The sequence below is a fragment of the Python bivittatus genome, unplaced genomic scaffold, assembly GCF_059951505.1.
Source record: "Python bivittatus isolate LINGU-HERP-01145 unplaced genomic scaffold, Pbiv_v1 ctg000960_np1212, whole genome shotgun sequence".
Taxonomy (NCBI): Eukaryota; Metazoa; Chordata; class Lepidosauria; order Squamata; family Pythonidae; genus Python; species Python bivittatus.
In genome coordinates, this window is record NW_028277124.1 from 14,815,570 (window position 1) to 14,843,240 (window position 27,671).

Genomic DNA, 27,671 nt, shown 5'->3' on the forward strand with positions numbered 1-27,671 from the left:
AAACTGTCTGTAAAAGTTGGCAAAGCCAAGGAAACTTTGCAGTTGTCTCCTGGTTTTTGGGGCCTCCCAGGCTAGGACATCCCGCACCTTATTGGGATCCATTTCCACTCCTTTATTAGATATTCTGTAGCCCAGGTAGTCAATGCAATCCTTATGGAACTCACACTTGGATAATTTTGCATACAACTGCCATTTAGCAGTTTCTCCAGCACTTTCCTGACCAATTTCACGTGTTCCTCCATTGTTTCGGTGTAGATTAAAATGTCATCCAAGTACACCAACACTCCTCAGTAGAGGAACTCATGCAAGACCTCATTAATCAGCTGCATGAATATCCCGGGTGCGCCTTTTAATCCAAATGGGAGGACTCGATACATGTAGTGTCCCAGTGCGCAGCGGAATGCGGTCCTCCATTTGTGCCCAAATTTTATATGCACCCTGAAATATGCCTCTCTCAAATCTAGTTTGGTAAAAAAATTTCCTTTTGCCAAATGGGCTAACAAATCTTTTATTAATGGGAGAGGGTATTTGATCTCTGTGCATATTGCATTTAACCCCCTATAGTCCGTGCATAAGTGTAAAGTCCCATCTTTCTTTTCTCTGAAAAGTACTGGCGCTGCCAGGGGGGATTTGGCGGGCACTATGAAGCCTCTGCTCAAGTTTTTGTCAATGAATTCCCTCAATGCCCCCATTTCCTTTTGGGTCATTGAGTACATCTTTGGGGCTGGGTACTTTGCTCCTGGCACCATCTCAATTTCGCAGTCTGTGGGGCGATGTGGTGGTAGTTGGTCAGATTCCTTTTCGCTAAATACTTTTGCCAAGTCCCTATATTGCCAGGGGATTTCCTCCCCTCCCCCCATGTGGGGCTTCCTCCCTTGGCGCTGCTCCTTCAGGGCTGCTGCCCCCAGCTCCCCTCGAGGGTTGGGCTCCACCTGCGCAGTCCCACGCCCGCCATCCGGAAAGTCCAGAGTCTTCTCCCGCCAGCTGATGCGGGGGTCCCACCGTTCCAGCCAGGACATTCCCAGAATGAGGAGGTAACTAGCCAGCGGTGCGACCAGGCACCTTAAAGCCTCCCGGTGCGTTCCGACTCTTAACTCAAAAGCCTCTGTGTAGCAGTGGACCGCACCTCCCCCCACCGCTGTTCCATCCACTTGCCTGAACATTATGGGCGTCTTCAGTTGGTGCACTTTCAAATTTAATCCGTTGACGAGCACGGGGCTGATCAAACTCCGGGAGCAACCTGAATCAAGCAATGCTGTGAGCCGGGCCCAATGAATCGATCGCGGAGCACGGATCACTACCTCATACATCATGGGACTCACCCAGATGTCCTCGATCGATTTGCTCGGGATCGGCTGGTCGCGCCTTGGGCTCTCCTCCCTTCCGCCGGAGCTCTCCCGTCCGTCCTCGCTGTCTGAGAGGTAGGCCATTCTCAGCGTCTCTTCTTCGCCTCTCACCGCTGTGCTTTTTGTGGGGCTTTCATCGCTCTTGCAGGTTTCTCGGCTTTTTTCCCTTTCGGCGCGGTTTGTAGCCTTGGGTTCTGGGGGCAGGCCGCCACGAAGTGTCCCTTCTCACCGCACATGAAGCAGGCTTTCCCCGCGGCCTGCGGCCTTGCCGAGGGGGTTAACTCCTTCCTTGCCGGTTTCTGGTTTGCCTTGCGGCGCTAGGGGGCCGCCATCTCGCCTCCGCGCCATGTGGTTTGACTCTGGCCAGTTGCGTCTCCAACACGGAGACGTGGGTGATCCATCCCACCAAGATCTCCGGGCACCCCCACACCACGGCCCTCTCGAAGAGCCGTGGGTCCAGCCCCTCCTGGAATAGCCGCACGAGGAATGCTTCTGGCCAGTCTGGCAGCTTCGCCACCAAGCGCTTGCACTTAAGCGCGTACTCTGTCACCAAGCGCGGCCCCTGCTTCAGCTCCCAGATTGCCTCCGCTGCGTGCAAGCGGGCACATTGGTCCTCAAACTGGTCCCGTAGGGCGGTGATGAAGCGGTCAAAGTCCCCCAGTTCTGGGGCCTCCGCTTCATTCAAGTCGTTCACCCACTCAGCTGCCACGCCCACCAGGAAGCGGGACACATACAGCACCCTCCAGGCATCGCTGGCAAACAGGCGCCCGCACGTGCCCATGCAGATTCTCACCTGGTTCAGGAAGGCGGGCAGTTGGGCAGGGTCTCCGTCGTACTTCTCTACCAGCCCCCATCTTCGCAACAGGTCCCCTTCCGCCTGTTGAAGTCGTTGGGCGGCTTGCTCCTGGTCTGCTCCCCCCCCCCCGGCATCCTGCGGGGGTCTGGGCCAGGGCCTGATGAGGGGGAAGGGTCGGTGGTTCCAGCGGAGCCATTGAGGAGGGCTGGTTGATCAGCACCGGGCCCTGTAGGGGATTGGAAGGTTGCACGGAAGGTTGCGCCAGAATCCTCAGCTTATCCAACTCCTTCCTCAGTGCGCGCACTTCGCCTTCCAGCTTCCTCACCCATTGTCCCTCATCCCATGGCGTTGTCACTGTGGTCGCGGTCCCCATAGCCCTCAACCATCGAGGGCGGGCTGGCACCTCAGGGGTGAACCCTCCAGCGTCTTCCCAGATGCTTAGATCTCTTGGTGGGTCCCAGCGGTGGGCCAGTCGCCTCGTTGTGGCCTTCGGTCTGGTGCCCGCTAGAGCTTCAGTGAGGGGGATTAGCCGCTCCTCCTCTTCTGCTGGCACCTCTGGTGAACTTTTCTGCAGCTCCTCAGAGACCATGTTAAGTTGCTGGAAATTCCTTGCAGAGTTTCCTCTGGGTGAAATCCAGTATCAGGGAGTTTTAGCAAAATGTCAAGTCCACGATGTCCAACTCTCAGTTCTGAAGCATTCTCACACAACCAGGCTTGGGTCAGATAATACTTCTTTATTAAGAGGTACATGTAGCTTGTAAACAGAACATTGCTAAAACTAACGCCTTGGGTAAACCTCCCTCTATTTATCCCCCCTCCCCTTATTGCCTGGCATCCTGAAGCCTCTTCACCTGTTGTTGACCTCTCTCCTTCCTCCCCGAGCTTCTTCCTGGTTCTTTGGGCCCCAGCTGCCTGGCCTGCAATCAAGCCAGTCTAAATTGCCCATATATGGTTAAGCTACTTCCCAACTCCCCTTACAACCATTAACAGCCACCACCCCCCTCCTTAGTTACAAGTGGCAGAAACAAATCAATCCAACTCCCAATGAATGCAATACAATGGAAAACAACAACAGTTGGGTGATGCAGGTTCTGACACCTACGTATGGAGACAGCCAAATATAACATGTGGATTTACACCTCAGGAGGAAGATTGTCCTATCAGTATATTATGAACATTGGGCCTTACAATAAGACAGATGTGTTCTTGCTTCTAGACCATCAGCCAGTCTGGACACTCCATTCCATGTTCCCTCCTCCGTTCGCTGTATGGCCACCAAACATGTTCACCCTTTACTTAGCCTTTTCCCTTCCTCAGTTCAAGATTTTCTCTCCAAGAAGAATGGAAGCTGACTTGTCCATCAAAGTGGCTTAACTTTGCCACTGGTAAACCCTGATCTTTCCGGTGTGTCAGGAGGGCACATAAAAAGCAAGTGACATGTTTGGAGAGTTGGCAAAGTGAGCTCCTCCTGGAAAGGTTGTCCTTATCTGGAGCAGGATTCAATTGTATTAGGGTTGTGGCTTGTCTGAAATCTTGTGCCTTAGTCAGCAAAGTCAGTAGAAGTAGGATGGCATCCTAGAGAGATGCTAGCCAAAAAGGGGGGAAATGGCATCTCTAGAAAGTGGCATTTCTTAATTCTGCCATTCTTCCCCTATTTATAAAACAATAAAAGTCTCACCCCTTTATTGTTGTTGTTGTTGTTATTGTTATGCTACCAACTCCCAACAACTCAGGGCAACATATAATAAATATAAATGTTAACCATTCCCTGCTTGTCACAAGAGTGAACCTGCCCCAAATGTACAGAATTTCAAAATAAGGGCATTTCTGAGCCCCTATTCAGACTGCTGAGAGTTGAGTATATTTGTGTTTGCAGGACCAGCCCAGATGTATAAGCTCCCATCAGTTCAAGAGAGGACAAAGGTTGTCCTTGTGGCTGGGTACATTAAAGAAAGTGACAGCTGAGAAAGTGAATGAAGTCCAAAGCAATTTTGGACTTGCTTCCCTGAATGATCTCTGATAGGAAGAGAATACAATAAGGTAATAAAACTCACTGAGGTGAGTCTGGCTATTTATGTCAATGTTAGAAGACCCCTCACAACATTCAGCCCCAGCTCACATTCTCCAGTTGCTACATTTTGTATTGTCTGTAATAGCACCAGAAGCAGTAGAAAACCATAGGATCTGCAAAGCATTTTGAGGACACCCCCCACCCCCATCCCTGAGCAGTTCCACACTTTGAGTTGCAAATCTATTTGGATGTGCTGGTTCTATCAAGCCTGAAACCTTATGTGTATAAAGCTCCTTCAAACCTTACATACATAGGGTTTCCTTATGAAACCTTATGTGTGTAACTCCTTCAAAGCTTTACACACTCATAGGAAGAAGACCTTGTCTGCTTTGGTGTCTCTTTCTTCAATCTAAGAACCTGGACAGAAATAAAAATTTCCCCATCTGACTCTCTTAAATATGTCTTCCCAGCTTGATTCCAGAAGAAAGCTGTGAATGGTGGATTCTTCAACATTGACCGTTTCCATACCAGCATCAGATTTACTCCACAATGTTCCCAGAACAATCTGAAGCTTATGTATTCATATGATCCTGATGACCAAAAAGCATGAAGGACAGTGGGTGGTAACAATATACTTTCTTTTCATGTAGAATGGGGGTAGGACAATGAAGCATTTTTCTCTGGGGCCAGTGGCAACTCGGTATGCCTTCTTGGGATTCTCCTGATAGTCAGAAGAAAGATGTAATGATCTCCTGCATGTTTTCAGTGTTTTGAGGCCAACTGAACTACAGATACAGTAAGTGTGTTTTATTGTATAGCTGCTAACTATGCATTTCTCACTTACGTGTTTTTTCTGTTTAGTTTTGCTTTTGCATAACTCAGCACCCCATGTTTTTTATATGGTTTATGTCTGATTCTTTTTATACCTCACAGGAGATGAAGCATATCTATCCTGTCTATTATTTTCTTGAAATGCCTATAGTCCTTACAGTTTTTTTAAAAAACCTTAATTAAAATGTAGAGCTATTTTTAAAATACTCAGTGATATATTTACCATGTTTAGTATCCACCTGAGAAAGGATGGAGTTAATCTAATTTTCCTAGCAAAGGAATTTAAAAACTGGGTTACTGTCACAGAAAAATCCCATTCCCAAAATTAGCTCATTGGTGGTTCCTCCAAAAGGGTGTTTGAGGTTCAGGAACTATGGACTTCATAGGAAGGAATGGCCTTTAGGATGATTTGTATCCAAAGTATTTAGACTCTAAAATAATAATAATAATAAAAAAAGAATACATGTGTATAAATCTGACAAGGCATGACCAATTCAGTTCAAGGAATTGAATCAATTTTACTTGAGTTTACTATTTGATTTAAACATCAATTCAGTTTGATCCAATAAAGGGGTGTGTATGCATGTCAAAAAGTCTATAAAATCTCTGGATTGATAGCAATGCTCCCATGCACTGAATCAATGCAAAGTTTAGATTTGAAAGGTCACTTGATCAACCAGCTTGGCTGGTTGAAGGGTGTATGATAGTGTTTTTCTTCTACTTGCCTGGTGAGAGCAGGGATTGTGGTGATGGTTGTGGTGATACATAGGGAGAATGGAAGGGGTCCCCTTTTGGAAATGTGCCCAGCTGGTTTTTGGGTGTGGCAACATCCAAGACTTTGGAGTAAGGGTTTGTGTGATCATTGTCATCTAGGAGACTCTGGAGGCTTCTAGGCGTGCTACTCTGCAAGTAACTGAATTGTAAAGTTAGGTGGTAGGGTATCAATCAGATGGGATTAGTATACCCACTTCCCTGCTACATAGTGGCTTCCCTGCAGGAGTTGCTTGACTCTGTGGCTATAAGCTGGCAATAGAGTTTCCTAGGTTTATAGGGCTGGGATACTTCAACATGGCTTTGCTTAGCCCAGATACCAAAGGTATCAGATCCTGGAAATTGAAGGCCCAACACAAAGTGAAGGTTACATGTTAGATCTGATTTTTATCTCAGGGCAGTGGAATAATAACAACAACAGTAGTGGTCCCAGTGGTTATTGGCACACTGGGTGCCATACCAAAAAAACTTGGACAGCACTTAGACAATCCACACATTGACAACATTTCCACCTGTCAGCTGTAAAAGGCCACCCTGCTTGGATCCGCACATGTATTACTGTACATGTGCCATCCTAGGTTCTTGGGAAGAACTTGATGTGAGAAATAAAGGCCAACACCAGCTAAAGAACTGGCAGGTGTTAATTCATGTTGTTGTGTATACAACAACAATAATAAACAACTGACTATGTTGCCACTGATTTGGAATCGGAGGATATTGTCATCTCTTCCTTGTTATGGAAAGAACACTCCTTGGAATTTTCTCTGGCTGCCCCCCACTGCAGGAAAGTGGGACCTGTTGGATTGGTCTGCCCTAGGCACTTGATGGACCTGGTTGGGTTCCAGAGGGCACTTGGGACTGTTTCTGAAGTTTTAGCACATGGTTAGACTGAGGCCTTGGTCAGGGCTTGGAAAGAGCAGGTGGTGGGGGCCTTGGATTGGATTGTACATATGCAGAATTTCTGTGCACATCAATCCCAGAGGGCCTCCTGGTTTTTGGAGCAGCTCCAGTAAATGAAGCAATGTAAGAGATGCCTACAGAGCTGCTGGACATGTATGAACCTTATGGCGATAAGGGCAGGGGTGAAATGTGCTTAGTTCTCTATCCTTATTGCATCCACAGATTGCTGCCTGGTGACCCTGTTTCAGATTACTTGATCCCTTCTGGGTAAAAAGAGGTCAGGGGATCCCATGTAGGGCCATTATGTGGATTATGCTATGCATCTGATGGATAAAGTTACTCAGATCTACTTGGAGATGTACTGCAGCTATGCTGGCCCTGTAGAGTGAATGAGGTCCTCTTTTATCCTGCTGTCTGGCAGAGTTTGATCCAATTACTCCTGAGGGGGTGGAAAGGGTCCTTGGGATGTTGAGTTCTGATACCTGTGTATTAGATGCATGCCCCCTCCCCGCCAGTTGGTCCTGGCCTTCTGAGTGGTGACATGTGGCTGGGCTCAAGCGGTGATAAATGCCTCTTTGCAGGAAATCCCTGCTTTGAAGGAAACAGGGGTTTGCCTCCCACATGAAGAGGCCATTGCTGGACCTGGCTGTACTTGACAACTTTCATCCAGTCTCCAACCTTCCCTGAGGAAGAAAAGTTGATGAGAAAATGTGGCAGGCATGCAGCTCCAAAAGGCTCTGGAGGAAGCAGATTATCTGGACCCCTTACAGCTGGGTTTCAGACCAGTATATAGCTCTGAGACAGCATTGATTACACTTGTTAATTACCTCTGGCAGGCTCAGGCATACTACATCCATCCTGGCCATCCTTTGTCTCTCAGCAACTTTTGGTAGCATCATCATGGTATCCTTCTGGACCAGTTGAGGGGTTGGGAGTGGATGGCACTGTTCTTCAGCAGTTTTCCTCTTTCCTCTGAGGCCAGTTCCAGTCAGTGTCAGCAGGGGAGAGAGATCCAGCCCTAGGCCCGCAGTTTGCAGGGTGACACAGGGTTCAACTCTTTTTCTAGCTGCTATTTAACATCTGCATGAAACTGCTGGGTGAAGTCACCCATTGTCACAGGGTTAATATCATCAGTGTGCTGATGATACTCATCTGAACATCTTTGTCCCAGGCTGTCCAAGTGATGCTGCCAGGGTGCTATCTCAGTGCCTGGATACTGTGGATCTGATAAGAAAGAACCAGCTTTGGCTCAACCCTGATAAGACTGAGCAGCTGTAGAGTTAATCCCCCCCCCCCCCCGATCCAGTGACTTTCCCTTGTTAATCCTGAAAGGATTGCACTCCCCAAGTCAGGGCCGGTGCACATTCTGGAGGTTCTCTTGAGTTCGCAGCTCCCGCTCGAGGGGTAGGTGGCAGTGGTGGGCCACAAGAGCTTTTGTACAAATGCACCTGGTACACCAGTTGTGCCCTTCCTGGACTGGGAGGCACTGCTCACTCATACCTTAGTCACCTCCCAGATTGGACGATTGCATTGAATTCTACATGGGGCTGCCTTTGAAGAGCATCCCGAAGCTTCAGCTGGTCCAGAATGCAGTGGCATGTGCAGTGCACCTTGGTACGCCCAAGTGACACCTCTGCTCTGTGAGCTTCAGGGTGTAATTCAAAGTGCTGGTTATCACCTTTAAAGCTCTACATGGCAAGGGAGCAGGTTACTTGCAGGACTGTCTCTCTCCAATTATCTCTGTCTGCCCTACCACATCTGGCAGAGTGGGCATGTTCTGGCTGCCATTGATAAACCAGTATCATCTCCCGGACCCCTGGAAGCCTTCTCTATTATGGCGCTTGCCCTATGGAACAGCCTGTCCCATTAAATACAGACGGCCCCGATGCTATTGGCCTTTTGCAAGCCATGAAGACCTGGCTCTTCCCCCAGCCACAAGGGTTTGGATCTTAGCATGGGAGCTCAGGTATGCCAGTTTTGTATTTTTATTGAGCCCCAATGCAATTTTGGAGAGATGCCAGCCAATAAGGGGAAAAAAATGGCACCCATTTCAATTTAAATAAGAATTATTTATGCCAACAATCCATGTAGCCAGATCTCTCCATTCCTGGAAAGACCAGCAACATATCGGTGTCAATGGCCTTCTTGATTACAGTAGCCCTCTGGGCTTTCAGAACCAATGCCAGCTCTCTATTCACACCTAACACAAACATATTCTACTAATCCATTGCTTGCTACAAAGGCCGAGAAAGATGTTGTATAATAGGATTGTTCAGTGCTTCAGATTCATTTCCCCAAAGGTGCTTTGGAACACATGGGGTTCTGAAAGGATCACCTCTCTGCAACTCTTTAAAACTGCTGAGTGATACTTGGGATGCAGCTACATTAAACAGTTGCAGACTGGTGCAACATTCATATCCACCATGCTCCAAAGTACATTTGCCACATGATTACTGAACTCCAGCACAGCCTTGATGTATGATGTCTGTTTGGGCAGATAGTACAGGAGAGAAGCAAGTAGCTGGTAAATCTTATGGATAAATAACATTGTTCTGTTTTTCTCCCTTTCTAATGAACGGTTCTGCATTTTTTTTTAAACTGTCTTTTGGTTTTGTATTTGAACTAGGTTTATTTTTACTTGCAAGCCACTTGGATATGTGGGAAGCAACTATGTTAAATAAATACACAAATGAAAGAATGTTTAGCCATGTAATCTCAATGATTTCACCAAAATGAAATGCCAACCCACATGGTACTTCTTATGTGTTGGACTTCAATTCCCAAGCTGGCCAGGACTTATGGAAATTAAAATCCAATTTATCTAGAGAGCATCTGATATGATTGTTACAGGTAATTTGTACTAACATAAATGTGTAGTCCTTAAATGCACTCAGTGATTCAGATTCCTAAACTTAGGTAGAACATGGGGAAGTGGGGTGGGAAATTACCCTTGATTCATGTAAAATATTGGCATGACTTCCAGTATAATTAGAAAGTGAAGAGAATGTTAATTTGCACAACAGAATTATAAAATATGCACAGTTTTAATAGGGTGTTATTCCAATTTTTCATTGCACTAGCAACAGTGTTTTTTTTTCCAGTATGACATTAAAGTAAGTCAGAAAAATACAGTATTGAACCTCAGTTTTCCACCCACAGCATACACAAATGATCACTTGAACATCAGTTAATTTAAGTACTTAATTTAATTAACATAAGGTCTGGGAAATAATTTTGAGCTGAAATCACTGAAGCAATAATTCCATGTATCTCGTGGTCCCTGGAATATAATACGTAGTACTGAAGTTTAATTTGGGGACAGCATAATTTTTAATATGATTCATAATCCGATGCAAAGAAAATGCTTTTATTCCCGGGCTCTTATTCATTCATGTTTGCCAACACAGTAAAAATTAAAATAAATCCTAAAGGATGTCTAGACTTTTTTCCCTTCTTATCAACACACAGGCAGCCCTAATCCAAAGCTGCAACAAACCCTGTTAAGTCCCTTTGATTTCTATAGGACTTCAACAGTGCAATCCTAAGGATTAAGTGAATTCCACTGAGGTATATTGCTATGAAATACTACATATTTTTACTTGTTTATTTGTTAGATTTATTTCCTACCCCTCTTTCAGAAGCTCAAGATAGCATTCATAGCACCCCCTCCTCCAAGTTTTCCCCACAACAATAACCCTGGGAGGTGAGAGAATGATGGTCTGCCCCAAAGTCACCCACTGAGGTTTTGGGGCTGATGGTGGACATGAATCTTGGTCTCCCTGTTCCTAGTCCAGCACAGTACCGCTGAAAGGAATTCAGCCTTCCTGTCTATACATACCTATATTTATGTAGCTTATCACACCTTAAATGTGATAAGCTACATAAATTTACCACACAACCACCACCCTTTACGTAGGTTGAACTGAGAGCAGCTGGCCCAAAGTCACTCAAGGAGCTTGCAGAGCTGAGGGTGGTCCATAACCTGGATCTCCATAGTTCCAGTCCAACGTCTTAACCACTACACCTCACTGGCTTTTGATTATATTTCATATAAATCAGTGGTACTTATATCTGTTCAACCTTGCAGGATTGTAATAAAAATGTGACTAGTAGCTTAGACATAATTTAATTCCATGGCATTGGTATTTTATAAGCAGAAGAATTGATTGATTGATTGATTGATTGATTGATTGATTGATTAGGAATTTTCAAAAGGATGAGCATTCTTTGACACAAGCTGGCTTTAGAAATTATTTGCTATGGAATTATTAGGTGTTAAATCAATCGGGGGAAAAAGGAAAAAAAAAAGGAAAAATATTTTCTATATATCTAGAAGTCTATAATGCTGGAAAAGGTGAAAGGAGAGGATGACCAGCAGCACGATAGATGGATTCAGTTATAGTGGTGATGGGTGCACCATTGGAACACTGAAGGACCAGGTTGGGGACAGATTATTCTGGAGGAGTTCAATCTATGTGGCTGCTCAGTTGTGACACCAACTTGATGGCACATAATCAATTAATCAATATATCTCGGTCTCTATCTCTAGATGAGCATTGCATAAACAATAAAAAGTGACCATATTTCACTGTAATCATCCATAGATAATCTACATTTGTACGCAACTCATCCATATGTCACAGTAACATCAGGTCTTCAATCCATTGAGTAATTGGAGCCATAAATTTATCTTTCTAATAATAGAAGCCTAGACTCCACAAACAATCCATTTCTATTGTCCAGCCATCAATATCTAATAGGCATTGTAGGCCAAAGAATAAGGAGGTCCAAAAATATTAAACCCTGTCTCAAAGTCAAATTAATATATGTAATTCCTTCTTCCCAGCTCATAACAACTCTAGGACTCCACAAAAATTACTTTTAATTAAGCATTATTTTCTGCATCTCTTTGCTACTAACCAGTGGACAACTGAGTTTTTGCAACCCAGATCAGTTAGCCCTATCAATTAAAATTGCAAAGCTGTGACCAAACAATACAGCTGAAATGAACCCCAAAGGCCAAATTTTAACATGTTTTTTGGATCCTGATAGGTTCTTCACTGGAGTTGCCTTGAGTGTGAGAAAATTCCACTTAAGAAATAGCACAGCATAGTATTGCTCTGCTGATTACACAAATACAAGGTGCAAGTAACTCTAGTAGATTAGGAGATGCTTTTAAAAAATACATGTGTTTTGGTGACCAATAGCACAGCAGTTATTATACTCCTGTGTCTGTGTTTGTGTGTGTCTCTCTCTGTGTGTGTATATGTGTGTATGTGTGTGTTAGAGAATAAACAACAAATTTTTTTACAGGTAGTCTTTGGTTAACAACTGCTCATTTAACAATGGTTTGAAGTTATGACCCCCTAGGAAAAAGTGCTTTATGTCCTGTACTCACACTTACAATCATCACAAACCATCATACCACCTGGATGTGTTTAACGACCACATGATTTGCCTAATGACCGTTGTAAAAATGGTTGTAAAATTGGGTCCAGTCACATAGTGACTCACCACCCTGCTTAACGACCAATTTTCCAGTCCCTATTGTGGTCGTTAAGTGAGGACTACCTGTATGAAAGACTGGAAACCTTATATGGGCTTTTTGCTGAAAGAAGAAAAAATGAATTGATGATTTATGGACTTGAAGATTAAGAAAGATGTGGACTAAATGAGGGGGTGAGATTTGTAAAATATTTAAGAAGCTGGGACAATAAGATTGCAACTATCTGTTGAAAAGAAGGTCAGAAGTCATTTATATATTTCTTAACTTTAGTTTTTTCTCTTCTTGCATTTTTTTCTTTCTTTTTTTCATTCATCTTTTATTATATGAAAATTCTTAATAAATATAAATAAATAAAAATCACAGCAACTATTATACTGTATATTTTTTTAATGTGCAGATTATTGGGCAATTCCGTCTTTTCCAAGGGTAAATTCTAGGTATATTTACATCTTCAGGGTTTAGTTGTTGCTCTTAAAGCCAACAGGGATTTCTTGACCAGTTGTCCCTCTGTAAACACACTTGGGTTTGAACCCTCATTCCTGGACTTTTAAGGAAAACAAAATCCTCTTCTATTCCTGAGTCCTTTAAGAAAAGCAAGAATAAGAACCCCTGTTGGCTGCTCTCCTCCCTTGGCAAAACTCACTGTTGCTTTTCACAAATAAATCTTATAATGAACTCAATTTTAATCCCTTCGAGCCTGTTTCATAATTCTGCAGAAAAAGGCTCACTGTGATTTTCCCTGTTGGTGTAAATAGCATGGAACTTCCATTAACTGCTTCTCACAAGTAAAACTGATAGGATGACAACTTGAGTATCTATTACTCTGAAGTGCATTGAAACAACCATTTCCTGAAAGGACCTTCAGAAAATGAATCAGGAAGAAAAAACAAGAGACCTAAGAGATTTCAGGAGAAATAGCATCAGGATAGCACGTTGGACTAGCTACAGTCCACAAGCTACAGTCAATGCTCTTGACTGTGTAGATCTGCTTCTTTCCTCTCCATTATGAACCAGTAGCCAACATCCTTGATACTTTTTGCCAAAGGAAGTTGGAGATCAAACCTGTCATCCTTGTTTGTTCAATTCAGCCTTCAACCTGCCTTGTATTATCCCGAGATCACTGTGGGTATGTGAGAAAGAAAAAGAGTTTGTAGCCATCAGAGAAAGCTGGAAAGCTGCAAGTGGTGTGATGGAAGAGCATTGTTTACGGTGGCATATACGCCCTTGTGTATTTTGCCCTATTGTCATTTAACCGTAGTTAAATGGTTCTTTCAGTTTTTCTGTGCAATTACTACGCCTGCTGTAGATGACGGCTATCGTATCTTTTATACCCTGAAAAAGCTATTGTCTGCTTCCAGCCTCACACTCAATACAATCATAACAATAGTACAAGTGGAATGTTGTAATTTTCATTCATGTTACTAACAAGAAAACAGCAACTAACCCAGTAGGTATTTGTGGGCCAATCCTCAATGGCTTTTTAAATAACCCCAGTGACATTACTAGTTACTTGAATAAGCACATATGTATTGATTTTCAGAAACTACTGGGAACTTAATATATTGTTTCCTAATCTGACACTGCATATTGGGGAATGTCATATCAATTTCCTTCTTGTTATGGTCCCCCCTCCCCTTCTGAAGCTGAATTTTATTTTATTTTATTTTTTTGTATCATCAAACTAGAAGACAATGGATTCAGTAAATCAAAAGAAAATGAGCGATTAAATATCTGATTTAACACAGTGTCTTTATTCAGTTCTGATGGTCCTCGCTGTGTTGTATAATGCAATTCTGGGCCAAGCACTGTGATTTGCATGCAGCAGCCAAGCACATTATAAAAATAATCTTAAATTATCTAGAGCTGCAAGAGACACAAGGGAACTACAGCTAGGGAATCGGATTCATATATCAAAGGCGAGACTCTAGGGAGGGGCAGGGGTCCCTTGATTTCTCATTTAGGAAAATATATTCTGTTGCTTTGTTCCTTGCTCTGTCCTTCCCTCCTGGGAGAATCCTAGTTATGTTGGAGAACCATGCCTGCTCAATCCATGGCTTTTCCAAGGCAGGAAACTGGACAGGGGTTCTATCTGCTATTCTGCAAAGTCTCAGTGTAGGCAGCAAGGAGTTTGAAGACCCCAAGTCCTGACTATGAAAATGGCAGCTCTCCACATTCCTAATGCAATCATAACTTGAACCCAATAGAAACTGGTCATCCAATCATTCCTGCAGCAGAAAGAAGGCAACTGCTCCCAAAGCTGTCTTCTATTAGCTTCTTTTCAATCAAGAGGCAGTAAGAACAGAGATTTAGACCAAGCCATCTGGGGTCAGCAGTGCCCGCAGGAGGGGAGGAGGCTGTCAAAACAGGCAAGATGGTGGGATGCAGCATCATGATCCAAGCACTGCCCCTTTTGTGCTTATGTTGATTCCATGCCCGGGTACAAAAGGGCTTGGTTCATGACTTCACATCTGCCATCTTGCTTATTTTAGACCCCTGCCCTGAGGACCCTGCTGCACTGAGAATGGTGAATTGTACCTGGTGTGTGCTCTGATGGCAAAAGGAATGGCAGTGGTTTTACCAGTTTTTCAAGTGCCCCCCATCTTGAGACAAGGATGTTTGATGCTTCAGATACTTCCACTAGTGAACCAAACCTGTTGTTCATTCAGTGTCCTAGAACCCTAGATCTCTGTCCCCAAACCCTGGTTTGATGAGACCTCTGTCCTTTGGGTTTGAAAGAGTGAAGTGTGGCTTTTATTTTAATTCAGAAAACCTATGTCTCGGTGATCTGTGGAAATTGCTGTTCCAAAGTCTTAGTCATCACTGTCTGTGTTTCCTTGTCATTGTCACCTTCTAACTCTTTTTTTTACTTACTTAGCAACTTTTCCCCTTTTTATGATCTGTCTATGAAGCACAGGTGTCCTACATCTTACCTTTTCAAAGATTTTGGTGCTGAAACAACAAATTGCTTTCATGAACTGTATTTAGGTTTCGTTGGCCCTGCTGGACTGAACTCTCTTACTCCGGTAGTCATTGCATTTTGGGGGGGAATTTGGTCATAACCCTCCTTGGCTCAGGAGATTGGCTGAAATCCACAACAAGGCAAGAAAAGTGTAAGACAGATTCGGTGAGTAAAATAAAGACAGTCACGTTTCCTGATTCTGAAAGAGTTTTGCTTTCTTTTTTCTCCCCTTGCAATTGAATTAAGTTCTTTATCAAATACTGTAGGAGTCAAAATATAGCAAGCAAAGGGAAACACCTTAATTTCTAACATGATGGTTTCATCCATCCTCCTCAATTTGTTTTTATTCAGTAATCAAAGCTGTGCAAATCAGGTCCAACATGATATGAATCATCACATGAATTGTCCAAATTCAACCAGACTGAGTTGAACCGATTTGGACTTGAAAAATGCATCTACTAAAAGTATCGGAAAGGCTTTGATATGGAAACTCAATTCAATTTGAAGATGCAATAGGATATTTGTACAGTCAGTTATCCATTAAGTCAGAAAAAGGACAGCCCAGCAGACAGAAGAACTATATGATTCTACTGAAAACATAGACTTTGACATACACAGAAATATTTACAGTAAATTATTGGTTTGACTTTAGCTAAGAAGAGACAGGAAGTACTTGATAAATGTCAAACTTCTGAAAATAAGCAATCTCTGTTTGTCCAGCAGAATTTTACATCAGTGCAAAACTGAAAGGGAACTTCCGTAGACTCGCTGTTATTTATTTAGCTATCCTATTTTGACAGCATGTACGGATATTTCTTCATCTTAAAAATCTGGTCTAATATGTAAAAAAAACCTGAATTCTCATTTGTTAAGGATAAGAAGATGATTAATGCAGTTCTTGTTTTCCTTGTGTAGATAAACATAATGGCTCAGCTAAAATGAAAATCAGTTACACAGTACACGAATTCTAACATCTTGAATTTTATTACTGATATTATTTACTGGTGATGTTACTAATTGCTTTTAATATTCCATGGCTCAACAATTAAAACAGGAATTGAACAGGGAGATCACACAAAATGTGCCCACTAGGCCTGCATGCTGCCAGAATGATTTGTATGCTTACATTGTAGACAGCAAACTGGGTTATTGAAATTTAGAATGGCTTATTTTGTCTCAAGTTTTTTTTTTTATCTTGTTTATATTCGAACGATTGCCCTATGTTTAAAAAGACAGTTGTATTTTGTATTTTCCAATTTTGTTATGGCCTATGGCTAAAACAAATATAACTGCTCAAGACTAGAAATGAACTGAATATAATAGGATATAATTTGCAATCTGGTGTCAGATATAGATCAAACCTTCCCATGGTGACATTGGCCCTGAAGCAAGAACCCCGTCTAACAGGCCAGAGAAGAATCATATGTCCCTTTTTTTTTTCTTCAATGGACAGTCTTCTATTTTCTTCTATTTGAAGGTTTATCAGAAGGTAATTTTTTGTTTTAAGTCAACCACACCAAAGACAAAGGTAAAGTACCATCAAAAGGGAGAAACGGGTTAGATGTTTATTGATGCATTTTGGGCCAACATCAACACACCTGCTAATAAGACTCCAGATCAATTGCTGTATGTTAAACATGAATATGTTCTTTGGGACTTATATTCCCAGGATTTGAAATCTGTCAAGCTAACAAGGATGGTGGATTGGCCAGGCATGGCAAATGGTTCATACAATTCACATACAAAGCAGGAAGGAGAAATCTGACTCTAATTTGCAGCAATGGACAGTTGGTATGTGTTGTTGGTTAACATCTGAATTAATCTTTTTTTGACCCAAGGGGACAAAGAAGACTTTCATGAAATCTGGTCCAGGTTTTTGGAGTTATTCTTGTTTATAACATAACATAACATTTTTAAAAATGAAGTTTTCTTTCATTTTTTCCCCCTTTCCCCTGTTTTATTGCTATACTTATCAATTCTGAGGTTGCATTGATTCTGTGGCATGCATTCGTACTTTTCTCCTGTGGATGAGTTTAGCATATTAAAATGAAATAATTATGAAACACACCACCCCTGGAGGTTCGTCTGGCCCCATCAATCTTGACGTATTGTAAGGCACTGAAAACCACACTGTTTCAGCTGCCCTTCGGCCCTTAGGGTGTATTGTGAACAGCCATTTAATTTCATCATCTTGTATGATGATTGTTTAGAGTTTTAAAAGTTTTTTTTTTTTAATACTGTGTACACTGCCCAGGGTCTTTTAGATTACGGTAATATATACATGCCATTAAAACAAAGAAACAAATAAGTAGGAGAAAGACATGGAGTAAGAATCTTTCCTTATAGGGTGGAATGTATTCCTTTACATAATTTCTTAATGTATGTAATTCCTTTACATACATTATCTTCATCTTTTATGATGATGAGGGACACTCAAAATGAAGATCATCTTGTGTGGTGAAAAGGAGTTGGTTTTCAAAACTATTCTTTCTCTAAAAAGCAACTTTATTTACGTTTAGGTCCAGAAGGGTAGGTACAAGAACTTGATTGAATGGAAAAGCAGGTTTAATTTTAAGAGAAGTAGTGTTGGTTGTTGTTTCTGCTGCTGTTCCAGGAAGGAACAGTGAAGGTCTGTCCCTCAAATGCTGGGAAGGTCTGTCTTAAGTAGCATATGAGTGAATGGACCAAAGGAACAATATGACAATGAGGAAGAGAAGGACAAACAGAGAAGACAGGAAACTTAACAACAATTAGCAGGAATTACAATGACACAGTAAGGAAGACTGAAGTTCTCAAGTTAGTACAAATCTTTTATGAAATAATTGATGACTATATGGATTTTGCTTGTCAGGTACAGACAATGTTTTTAGTTGTTTTTTCAACATTTCATTTTCTATGTTTTTATGCATTTGAATTTTATGCATCCTATTTATATTTTTTGTTTGGATAGATGAAGTAACAATAAAAGAAGTCACAGTTTTAAAGTGGGCAGCTTTTTTGGTAGAAAACTGTATTGTGTTAAATATCTCTTCTCATCTGCCTCATTTTTTTTCACACTAAGGTCTTGCTTTCTATGCAGAATGAATTTTTCTAGGTGGAAGAACATTCAATCATCTGAGTCCTCATCTATAATCCAGTGATATAACAATGCTCACCATCCTGGTGTCCTCCAGATGTGTTAGACTACAATTCCCATTATTCACCAGCCCGAGCCCTGTAACAGATGTACCATCACTGGGAGAATGAGGCCTCAATATATCTATAATTCAAATTTGAATTACAATCCAGCAGCCAGCTGTGTGAACAAAATACCAGAGAGAGATGCTCATTGTCAGCAAATATGTCAGCATCATTGTAGAATGAAAATAGCACAACATTTTTTGGACATTTTAAGTGATATCCTTCTGTTTACCCTATTAGTTCAATCAACATTACTTTGCTTCTTGCTAAAATAATGACAAGGAGGAGACATTTGTTTAGACTGCCTGTGAAAGTAGGAAGATGATGTTAGCCCACACAGCAGGAAATTATGTTGACTGATAACAACCCAAATAATTCAGAACTAATTATATTTTGTTATCACAATATAGCACAATATAACACGTAAGACCAGGAATGCAAATGATCTTCTGGTGTTTTCCCTCCTTCCATGAACCACTTCGTGTCTTATCTCTTTGATCCATTGCACTATGAGTGCAGGGAAGATGGCAGAAGTGATGATATGGCTCAAATAAAGCAGAGGTGGGGACAGTCACTCTGCATTTTGTAATTGCTGACTACTGTCTATATTGTTGGGAGTAGCTGAGAGCTCCTGTCCAGCAATATGTGGAAGACTAATATTCCTCATCCCTGAGGACCAGGAGTTATGGACACATGGACCTTCTCTTGGAGTGCTCTTGGATCCAGTTTTATATCTGTTGTAAAACGTGGCATCACTGCCTTTCCCCCAGCATTAGTTTATTTGCCACTTCTACCCTTTCTGGGGGAAAAAGGCCTGAATGCTGAGAGACATGTACTGGAGACACATCTCCTCTTCTGATGTTCCTTCAAGCTAGCCCCAAATGTGCCATGTGGACAACTCTAAAAGCCTTTTGGAAGGTGTAGTTGGTCATGTTATAGTGATTCAGTCAAAAGGAAACACATAACCTGGCTGGATTTGGCCCGTTTCAAATATCTTTCATCTTGAGAATATTTTTTCAGGCCCTAAATAGAGGGAGGGATTAAGAGCAAAGATGTGAAAATTAGGCAAACTGTTTTGGTTTTGGGGATAATCTTTACTGTGATGGCCGGGAGACAGCTTTCCCCCCCCCCTCTTTCTCTGTCCTCATTTCTCTTAAGCAAATCGCATTGTTCTTTGGCATCTCTTCCAATATGGAAGTTTTTTTTTTCAAAAATAAGTCTTCTAATGTGAAAATAATTGTGTGTTTCCTAGTAGGACTGGCATCTCAAATCCTAGCTGCTCTGTTTTCCCCTCTCCAAACACATTGTAGACTATGAGAGAATTATGCTTTTCTGAATGGTGCTGTAGATGCAGGGACTAGATTTCTTTTGAAGGATCCTGGTGTCTGTCTATGTATAGAAGGTGGATGAGACTTGTTAAGGTTAAGTCTTTTTTTAGCAAAGCAACAGGTACAGAAGAGACAGAGCAGAGATAACAGTTTAGTAAATAATGTAGAATTTGGTGAAGTCAGTGAAGAAAATTCCAAATATCTGAAAACTGAGACAGGTCTTGGATGCTTATGAGGTTAAAACATTATTCCTATGACTGAATTATCTCCCAGTGGTGGCATCTTAGAATTTGCAAGCCTTCATCTTCCACACACAACTGGACTGTATCAACTCTATCCAGAATGCAGAATATTTGGAAGATCTTTACTCTAAAGGAACTTTTTCCTGTAGATGTATGTTTTTGTAATTCTTAGTCTTCTGTTGACCAGATGACAGAGTTGCTCCCATGGGCTTCAAAATGGACCAGACATATTGGATAGGGTTATTGTAGCTGAGTTTGACATAGGTTCTGGGCATTTGTTGGCTTTGACACACAAGCCATGACACTGGATTGAATTGAGTCATTTCTGATGAAGCCCTCAAATTAAATCCCATCCCTAATTGTAGATAGTAGTCTGACAGATGCACACACATGTCTGTGAACACACACACGCACACACACACTTTATCATTCAGGAAATGAAAGCCTGAATGCAATTAACATGATATGATATAAATGTATAGGTAGTCCTTGCTTAACAACTCTTCGTTTAGCGACTGTTTGAAGTTATGATGGTGCTAAAAAAGTGACTTACGACCAGTGTCTGAAGTTACTGCTGTTGCAGTGCCCCCACAATCACATGCTCACAATCTGGGCACTTGGCAACCAGCTCGCACTTATGATGATTGCAGCATCCCAGGGTCACATGATTACCATTTGTGACCTTCCAGACAGTTTCCAGCAAGCAAAATCAATGGAGAACTTCATGATTCACTTAACAACCACAGCGATTCACTTAACGACTGCAAAAAAGGTCATAAAATCAGGTCTGGTCATGTTAACACCTGCTTAACAACTGCATTGCTTAGTGACCTAAATTCCAGTCCCAATTGTCGTTAAGCAAGGACTACCTGTAATTTATATTACTCGAGAAACTAGTATAAGGAAGAATGATTTGATTCCTAAGTAGACTTTGCATTACAAATGCAGATGAATTTGGATGCAAGCGTTTGATTATCACATTCAAGAAGAATGACAAGAATTTGACTTTACACTTGAGATAGGGCTGCAATTGAAGCTGACATCTTTTGTCAAGCTTATTCCCTCCCAGTCATATCAAGAGTCATCTTATTCCATTCCCTGATTTCCTTCTAATGTGCATATTCCATGTCTATAACTCTGAGAACCAATGGGGTAGATCAAAGATATAGCATAAGCTTAGTGAAGAAAAAAAGTGTGATCATATATGTTACAAAAAAAGGGGAAAATATGATAGTGCCTTCCCCCATCATACAAGACCTTCACACAATCCCCAAATCTGAAAGGTGTGTGTGTGTGTGTGGCACTGTAGCTCCTGGCTATTCTCTCTGCAGGATAGTGAGCCCACTGGCCAAACTCTGCTGGCCACATCTGGGCCAGGAGATGAAACCATGGAAGCCTGAGGATGTCAATGAAGACTGCTGTCATTTCAGATAGGTGTGAATCTCAACACTCTATTCTAACTGGGTGTGGCAGTAGCACACACATTAGCACTTGAATGAAATCTGCTAGCATTGTGCACAGTCTCATCTGTGTGCTAATGTATCACTACTGCTTGGATCCCAACTGTCAAGTGCATGTATAGAGCCCAGCAAGTTCACATAATAGATTACCCCCCCACACCCAAACTTGCATCATAGTCTGTTAATACGTTGCACTATTTCCACTCTATTTTTCCCCCCAGTAAAATCAAACATTACTTAGAATTAGTGTTTGCAGAAAACAAAAATGAAGGAAACTACATTAATACAAAACTCATCACCTGAACCCATCATGCTTCTCTGACTTTGTTAGGTGCCACTTGGGGGAAAATAAGATGCTTTCCTTCTAACTTTGCAACCATCAATGAAGCCTCTAAATTTATCACTGAGGCATTAGCACTTCATTCCACTGGCTAATTGCAGAGAAGGTAGGTATTTATCTTCTCAAAATAGATCAAACATTGTAAAGGAAGGAAGGAAGGAAGGAAGGAAGGAAGGAAGGAAGGAAGGAAGGAAGGAAGGAAGGAAGGAAGGAAGGAAGACACTTTTTTTTTCTTAGGTGCTTCCCTACTACCTTCTCCTGCTGCTGACAGCTTCAGGGGTCACCTGGCTAGAACAAGTCATTTGGATCTGCAAATCAGCAAAAGCTAATGCTAATGTCTCATCAATGTATCCAGATCAACAGAGTTCCAGATGAGTTAAAACAGTTGTTAGAGGAAGTGCTAAAGGAAGACCCCCAAGTATCATACAGTTCATTAGTGGACTTCAGAGAGTAGTCTTCCTTGCCCTTGGCAGTATGAGTATTTCCCAGATTCCTTTGTCCGGGCTTGGAGCCATAGGAAGTGAAGGGTGAAAGGCAGAATTGTTTGTTCAATTCTTTTGCTGCATTCATCTAACTTGTCCAACTGGCACCTCACCACATTTGCAAATAAATAAATAAATAAATAAATAAAATTGCAGGGAGGTATCCATAAATGAGAATAGTCGCTCCAATCCATTTCAAGGAGCCAGGTACAATTCTTAGGAGTGATCTATGCAGTCATCATTGGCTCTCAGCTGTGTTTGGATCCAACCCAAGATGCTGAGTTAAATTCCACAGAGATTGCCTCGGTTTGTTAGCAATTTTTTTTTTTTACCTAAGGGTCTAACGACACCTTAGACCTTCAAACATTTTTGTTCTGATGTGTTCCTTAAAAAAAGAAGAAGAAAATTATTCTTGGAAAGAAACTCCAACCTGCTCCTATTCTTTTTTTGTAAGGGCAGGTTAAAACCAACCAACCAACCAACCAGCCACCACCATAACAAAAAACTTTAATAGTGACTCTGCTGGGATAGAGCCTAAACCTGATCCTTCCCCTTGGCTACCCCCATTTCTAGGGGATATAACATACTCTACAACATATTTCCTTATTGTGTTGCCATTTCCTTTGTCCCATGCAATGATTTATTTTGTCTTACAGAACCAAATGTGTATTACAGAACCAACCTAATAGCTGAGCTGCACAACTTTGGATCTTGCTGGCACAGCCTCACTCTTCTTGGTCATGTTAGATTGTGATGCTAAGCAGAGAGAATCTGAACATCTTTAGCTGCCTCCTATTCCATTACTCACTTGTGAATTAAAAAAGGAGTGAGCCTAGTTATGTTGACTCTTCTCAAAAAGCTAAAGTGGGTTTGGACGTGATTAGTGCCTGGATAGGAAACCAATAGGAAATCTCAAGCTTGTAAATTAGACTAGGTGGAGGTCCAAAAAATCAAGCTGGAAGCTGCAACCGTGTAATGGAAGCCCTGTACCTGTGGATGCTCTGGCAGTAGAAGACAATGGAACCCACTTCTATATTCTTGCCCAGAAACCTACGTAGATATATCTATACAGTCACTGAAGATATGCAGAAGTGGCTGCAGAGTGTGGTCAAAAGAGGCAAGGTGATGGCCATGATGGTGCAATTGAAGTCCAAACTGGATTTACGGTATGTGTGGTACAGCCACAGTCATGACTTTTTTTGACTGTACCCTCTGGTCAGCTCTACATACTGTAATATTAAAAAATTGATAAGAATATAAATGCTAGACATTTTCAACAACGCACAAGGTCCCTCTTTTTTTCAAACTTCACCCATTGTAGGTTTTTGGCTCACATCAGGTTTGCTCAGATGAAAATATAATTAGATCCCTGTAATCTGTATCCAAATGAGTGCAAAGGATGAACAGGGGAAACAAGAAAAAACTGCCACGTTCCTACACCTTTAGATGTCAACTCATACATTCTGTAATGTTTAAAAAAAAAAAAAAAGCTTTGATTACATCAAAGCATACTGATTGCCTAAAAATGAAACTAGTATTAAATATTGAATCAGTGATGTAAGGCTTTTCGTATGTGGGGAGACTGTTATATTCCTCAGTGTAACGTAGCTTGCCTGCCATCTCTCTCTCTCTTTCATGTTCCATTGATGAGATCATGATTAAGCATACATAGTATTTAATTGTCCCCAATTTATCAAGATTCTCTTCTCTGATCTTTTAGTGTGCAGTAATCAGATTTTGGCATATCCAACTGCAGCAGAGGTATCGCTCCAACACTTCTGCGGAGCCCCAATGATTTGGTAGAGACAAGATATCCACAGGGCACGGTAAAAAAATTCAAGATGGTGGCCCTGATGGTGCAATAGAAGCTCCGTTTCTGTTTCTTTGTTTCTTTAAGCACATCATGTGTGCAAGGCACATAAAAAAGGTGGAGCTTTCATTGCATCATCGTGGCTTTCTGGATCATGCGCTGCACATACCCCTGGACAGAGTAAATGTTAAGTTTTCTTCAAGCTAAGCTCAGATCCTGGTGACTTGATGGATACACATCCATGTAGGTTTTTTTATATACCAATGCAAGGGGTTTGCCCGTCCTGCTTTTGTGGACGTTTTCGCACTTCCCAGTCTGATTTATTCCCCAGGGCTTCCAGCAGCTTTGCAGAAGGCTTTTTGCAAAGTGTTACTGTATATGCTGCTACGGTTATCTTTATTTTGTTTTAAATCCTTATCCTCTGCCATCACTAGAAATTAAACTTGGGGGTTGAAAGGGAACCTTTCTTTCTTCCTCCCCCGCCACCCCAGCCAAGCTCTCCATCTGTTATGGATGGGCATGTTCCATGGGCTCCTTTAATTGTGTTTACATGTTGTTCCACTTGTTTTCTTCTATGGTGTTTTATTTTAGGTTATTGGTCAGTCCTTGACCCTTCTATGCTGCTATGCTCCAAACTGCACTGAGTGGCATAGAGTAAAAATAAAATAAAAACAACAGAAATTTAAAAAAACCCTGAAAGCCATGTAAGCCACATGGGTGTGAACTAATAGCAGCAGATCCCAGACATAGTTTTCTTCAAATGGTCTCTCCCAAGGTCAGGTTTCCACTTCTGTGCACCAGCTCATCAAAGGAATAGTGATCCATATATATGGGGAGAAGCTACTCCACAGAAGGATGTCATGGGGTTCCTGCAGATGGGGACCCTCAGCAGGGTCATTGCCCCAGATTTCTTTGATTCCTCTTTGGCACTAAAACAAACAGACTAACAAATAAATAATGGTGTTACTGGTCTCTAGAACACAAGATGTAAATGTAGGTGCATGACAATAAAGGCTGAATGCCATGAAATGTGCAAACATATTCGGATCACATCTTAGCATGGAATCCAAGGATTCTAGAGTTGGAAGGTATTTTGATCATTGAATCCAACCCCTTGTCCAGTTAAGGCCTCTCTGACTAGCTGCCTGGTCTCATTCATTGAAAGGGGTCCCACCCCTTCTCTGGGTAATAAGTCCCACGATCAAACAACTTTCACCATTAGGAAACTTGTCCAAACATACCACAGGACTCTGCCTTCCTGTAATTGAACTGAACTCTGGATTAGACAGAAGAGATTCTGAGCTTTCAGGAATGTGCAAAGTGTGGTCATCTTCTTCTCCCCTCTCATCTCTTCTTGAGATTCAACCTACAGTTTCCTTATTCTTTTTTTGTAAAACCTGATGCCCAGTCCCTTGATGATCTTCCCTGCCCTTTTCTGTATGTATACTTTAAGGGAACTGCAATGGAAAGCCAAGCTGTAGGAAAAGGTTAGGCAGCCTTCCTGAGCAATACTTAGTTTTGATCCTGAGATTCTTCCAAAAAGCAGAGTAAGACTGCTCCACAGAAAGTGTTTTACAGGAATAGTGTCATTATGGAAAGGTTTCTCCTAGCCATCAGCTAATATATCAGGGTGACTCCCAGGGGGTTCAAAAAAGTCAAGATGGCAACTGAGAGGGTAGGATTGAAGCCCACCCCTTTACTACGTGTCATGCCAGCCATCTTGACTTTTCTGACCCCACATAGAAGCCAGGTTAGTTAGTTAGTTTGGCCAGGACTTCCAAAGCTGAAGCCCATGTTAAGTTAAGTGGCTGTTTCAATTCTTGTGTTCCATCTCAGTAGTCACTGTCCATCTGTAAATTAAATTACATTACTCAAAATAGGTATGATATCATTATTTATTTATTTATTTATTTATTTATTTATTTCATTTACATGGCTGCCCATCTTACTACCTTCTCTCTGGGTGGCTTACAAGTTTAAAAATAAACAAAAAACAGTAAAACAAAATGCCCCCAAACCCACAGAAACCATTAAAAACCATAAAGGACACTTCTTCATCTATCATTCACTGTGACTGGGCCCCATCACTATCTGTCAGCCCCATTTATCTCACAGGACCGTGGTGAGGATAAAATGTCAAAGGGGACCATGGATGCCGCTCTGAAGATACATATACATGCAATAAATAATCTTTTTTGTAGAGAGACACATTTCGTATAGATAGTGTGAGAGGGGGAGTCTGGGAAAGGAATGGAAGAGAGAGTAGAGATACACAGTAATGAACAATCATACAACAGTTAGATTATCCCATACATGGCAAATTAGCCCAGGTTGCAAGAAAACGGTGAAGAAACATTTCAAGTAATTTGCAGAGACTCCACCTTAATTAACTCACTCTAAATGAGGCTCTGAAGGAACGGCTGAGATTCTTATTTAACCCAGAGTAGCATTAAAGCTGCCGTAGTGAAATCGAGATGGCTTTTGCTCTCTTGACCTTTCTGGGGGGGCTTGGCAGGTAGCTGGCTTCACAAAAACCATGTCGGAATGGCTCTGAACCCTTCTGAGGAAGAAAGGAATGGAAGTGCAATACATTCATCCCAGATGTGACTGGAACAGCATCCAATAAATATTGCTGCAACAGAGATCCATAACCAGTCTTCATGGTTCCCAGTCTTCTCAAGGAAACTCTGCTTAGATTCTGCTCTCATGCACCCATATATTTCCCTTGCTAGATCAGCGGGACAGCATTAACCTTTGCTCAGATATAGTCTATGGGACATCTATTCATAATCTTGGAAGATGGATGTCTTTTATTTTCCCTTTTAAATCCCAGAAATCTGCCCTGTTTCAGCCAGATATGAAGATAAAATATATTGGTTGGTGAGCTATGACAAGGCTACAGTAAGGACACCGGCTGCCAGTGTGATACATTTGATTGTCCAGTACCTTCCAACCTTTCACAGGTGTTTGTGTGGTAATGAAGACAAATACATCCATTTATTTCTCCAGGTTTTTAAGAAGATAAAAATAGAACTATTACAATTAAAGATCCCTTCTGGCATTTATTTATATATTACCTTTCAACCACGTTCTGGAAAATTGGTTCAAGGTCACAATTTTCTTGCAAGATTATGCTTGTAGAAATGGAAGAATCTCAGGCATGCAGCAGAAGCGATCACAGCAGAAGGTAACCACATAGGATACAAAACGGGGGCCACACAGAAGACAGCATGGAGCCTGGTAATACCCAAACACTTTGGGAAGAAGCCAGTTAAATGTTACGGAAAGAGATTCTATTTATCTGAGCACTGCCTTGAAACTTCCCCATTCCCTGGGCTTTCTTTCTCGTCTTTTCCAAATATACTTTTCACAACTCATTTTATACATGCCTACTTTTTTTCCCCCTTTTAAAAACAAACTACTCAAAAATGTGGTTCATACTCTGGAGAAGAAATGTACAGGTAAGCTATCGTATCTGGACTCCAGAAATCCCAATGACCACTAGAAGTAGCAAAGAAAGGTACAGTTTCTAGAACTCATTCCTGCCCTCTAACAGGGATCCAGAGACTTGCAAGGTAGATATAATAATAGAAAAATAAAAAAGATTTGTTTTTCACCTTCTTCATCAGATGTTAGAAGGGAATGGGAGGTGCAAGGAAAAAAATGGTTAATGGAACGTTTAAAATCAGGATTGTTTTTCTCCCTGCCT

General features: G+C 41.8%; 1 long non-coding RNA gene across 1 annotated transcript; it reads left to right on the top strand.

The window, feature by feature from the left end:
* The first annotated feature begins 1,384 nt into the window (after nt 1-1,384).
* On the top strand, nt 1,385-23,599 carry LOC112542665 (uncharacterized). The gene is made up of 3 exons (XR_015794238.1): nt 1,385-1,421; nt 4,804-4,949; nt 22,809-23,599. It is a non-coding gene; the product is annotated as an uncharacterized LOC112542665 (long non-coding RNA).
* The last annotated feature ends 4,072 nt before the right edge of the window (nt 23,600-27,671 follow it).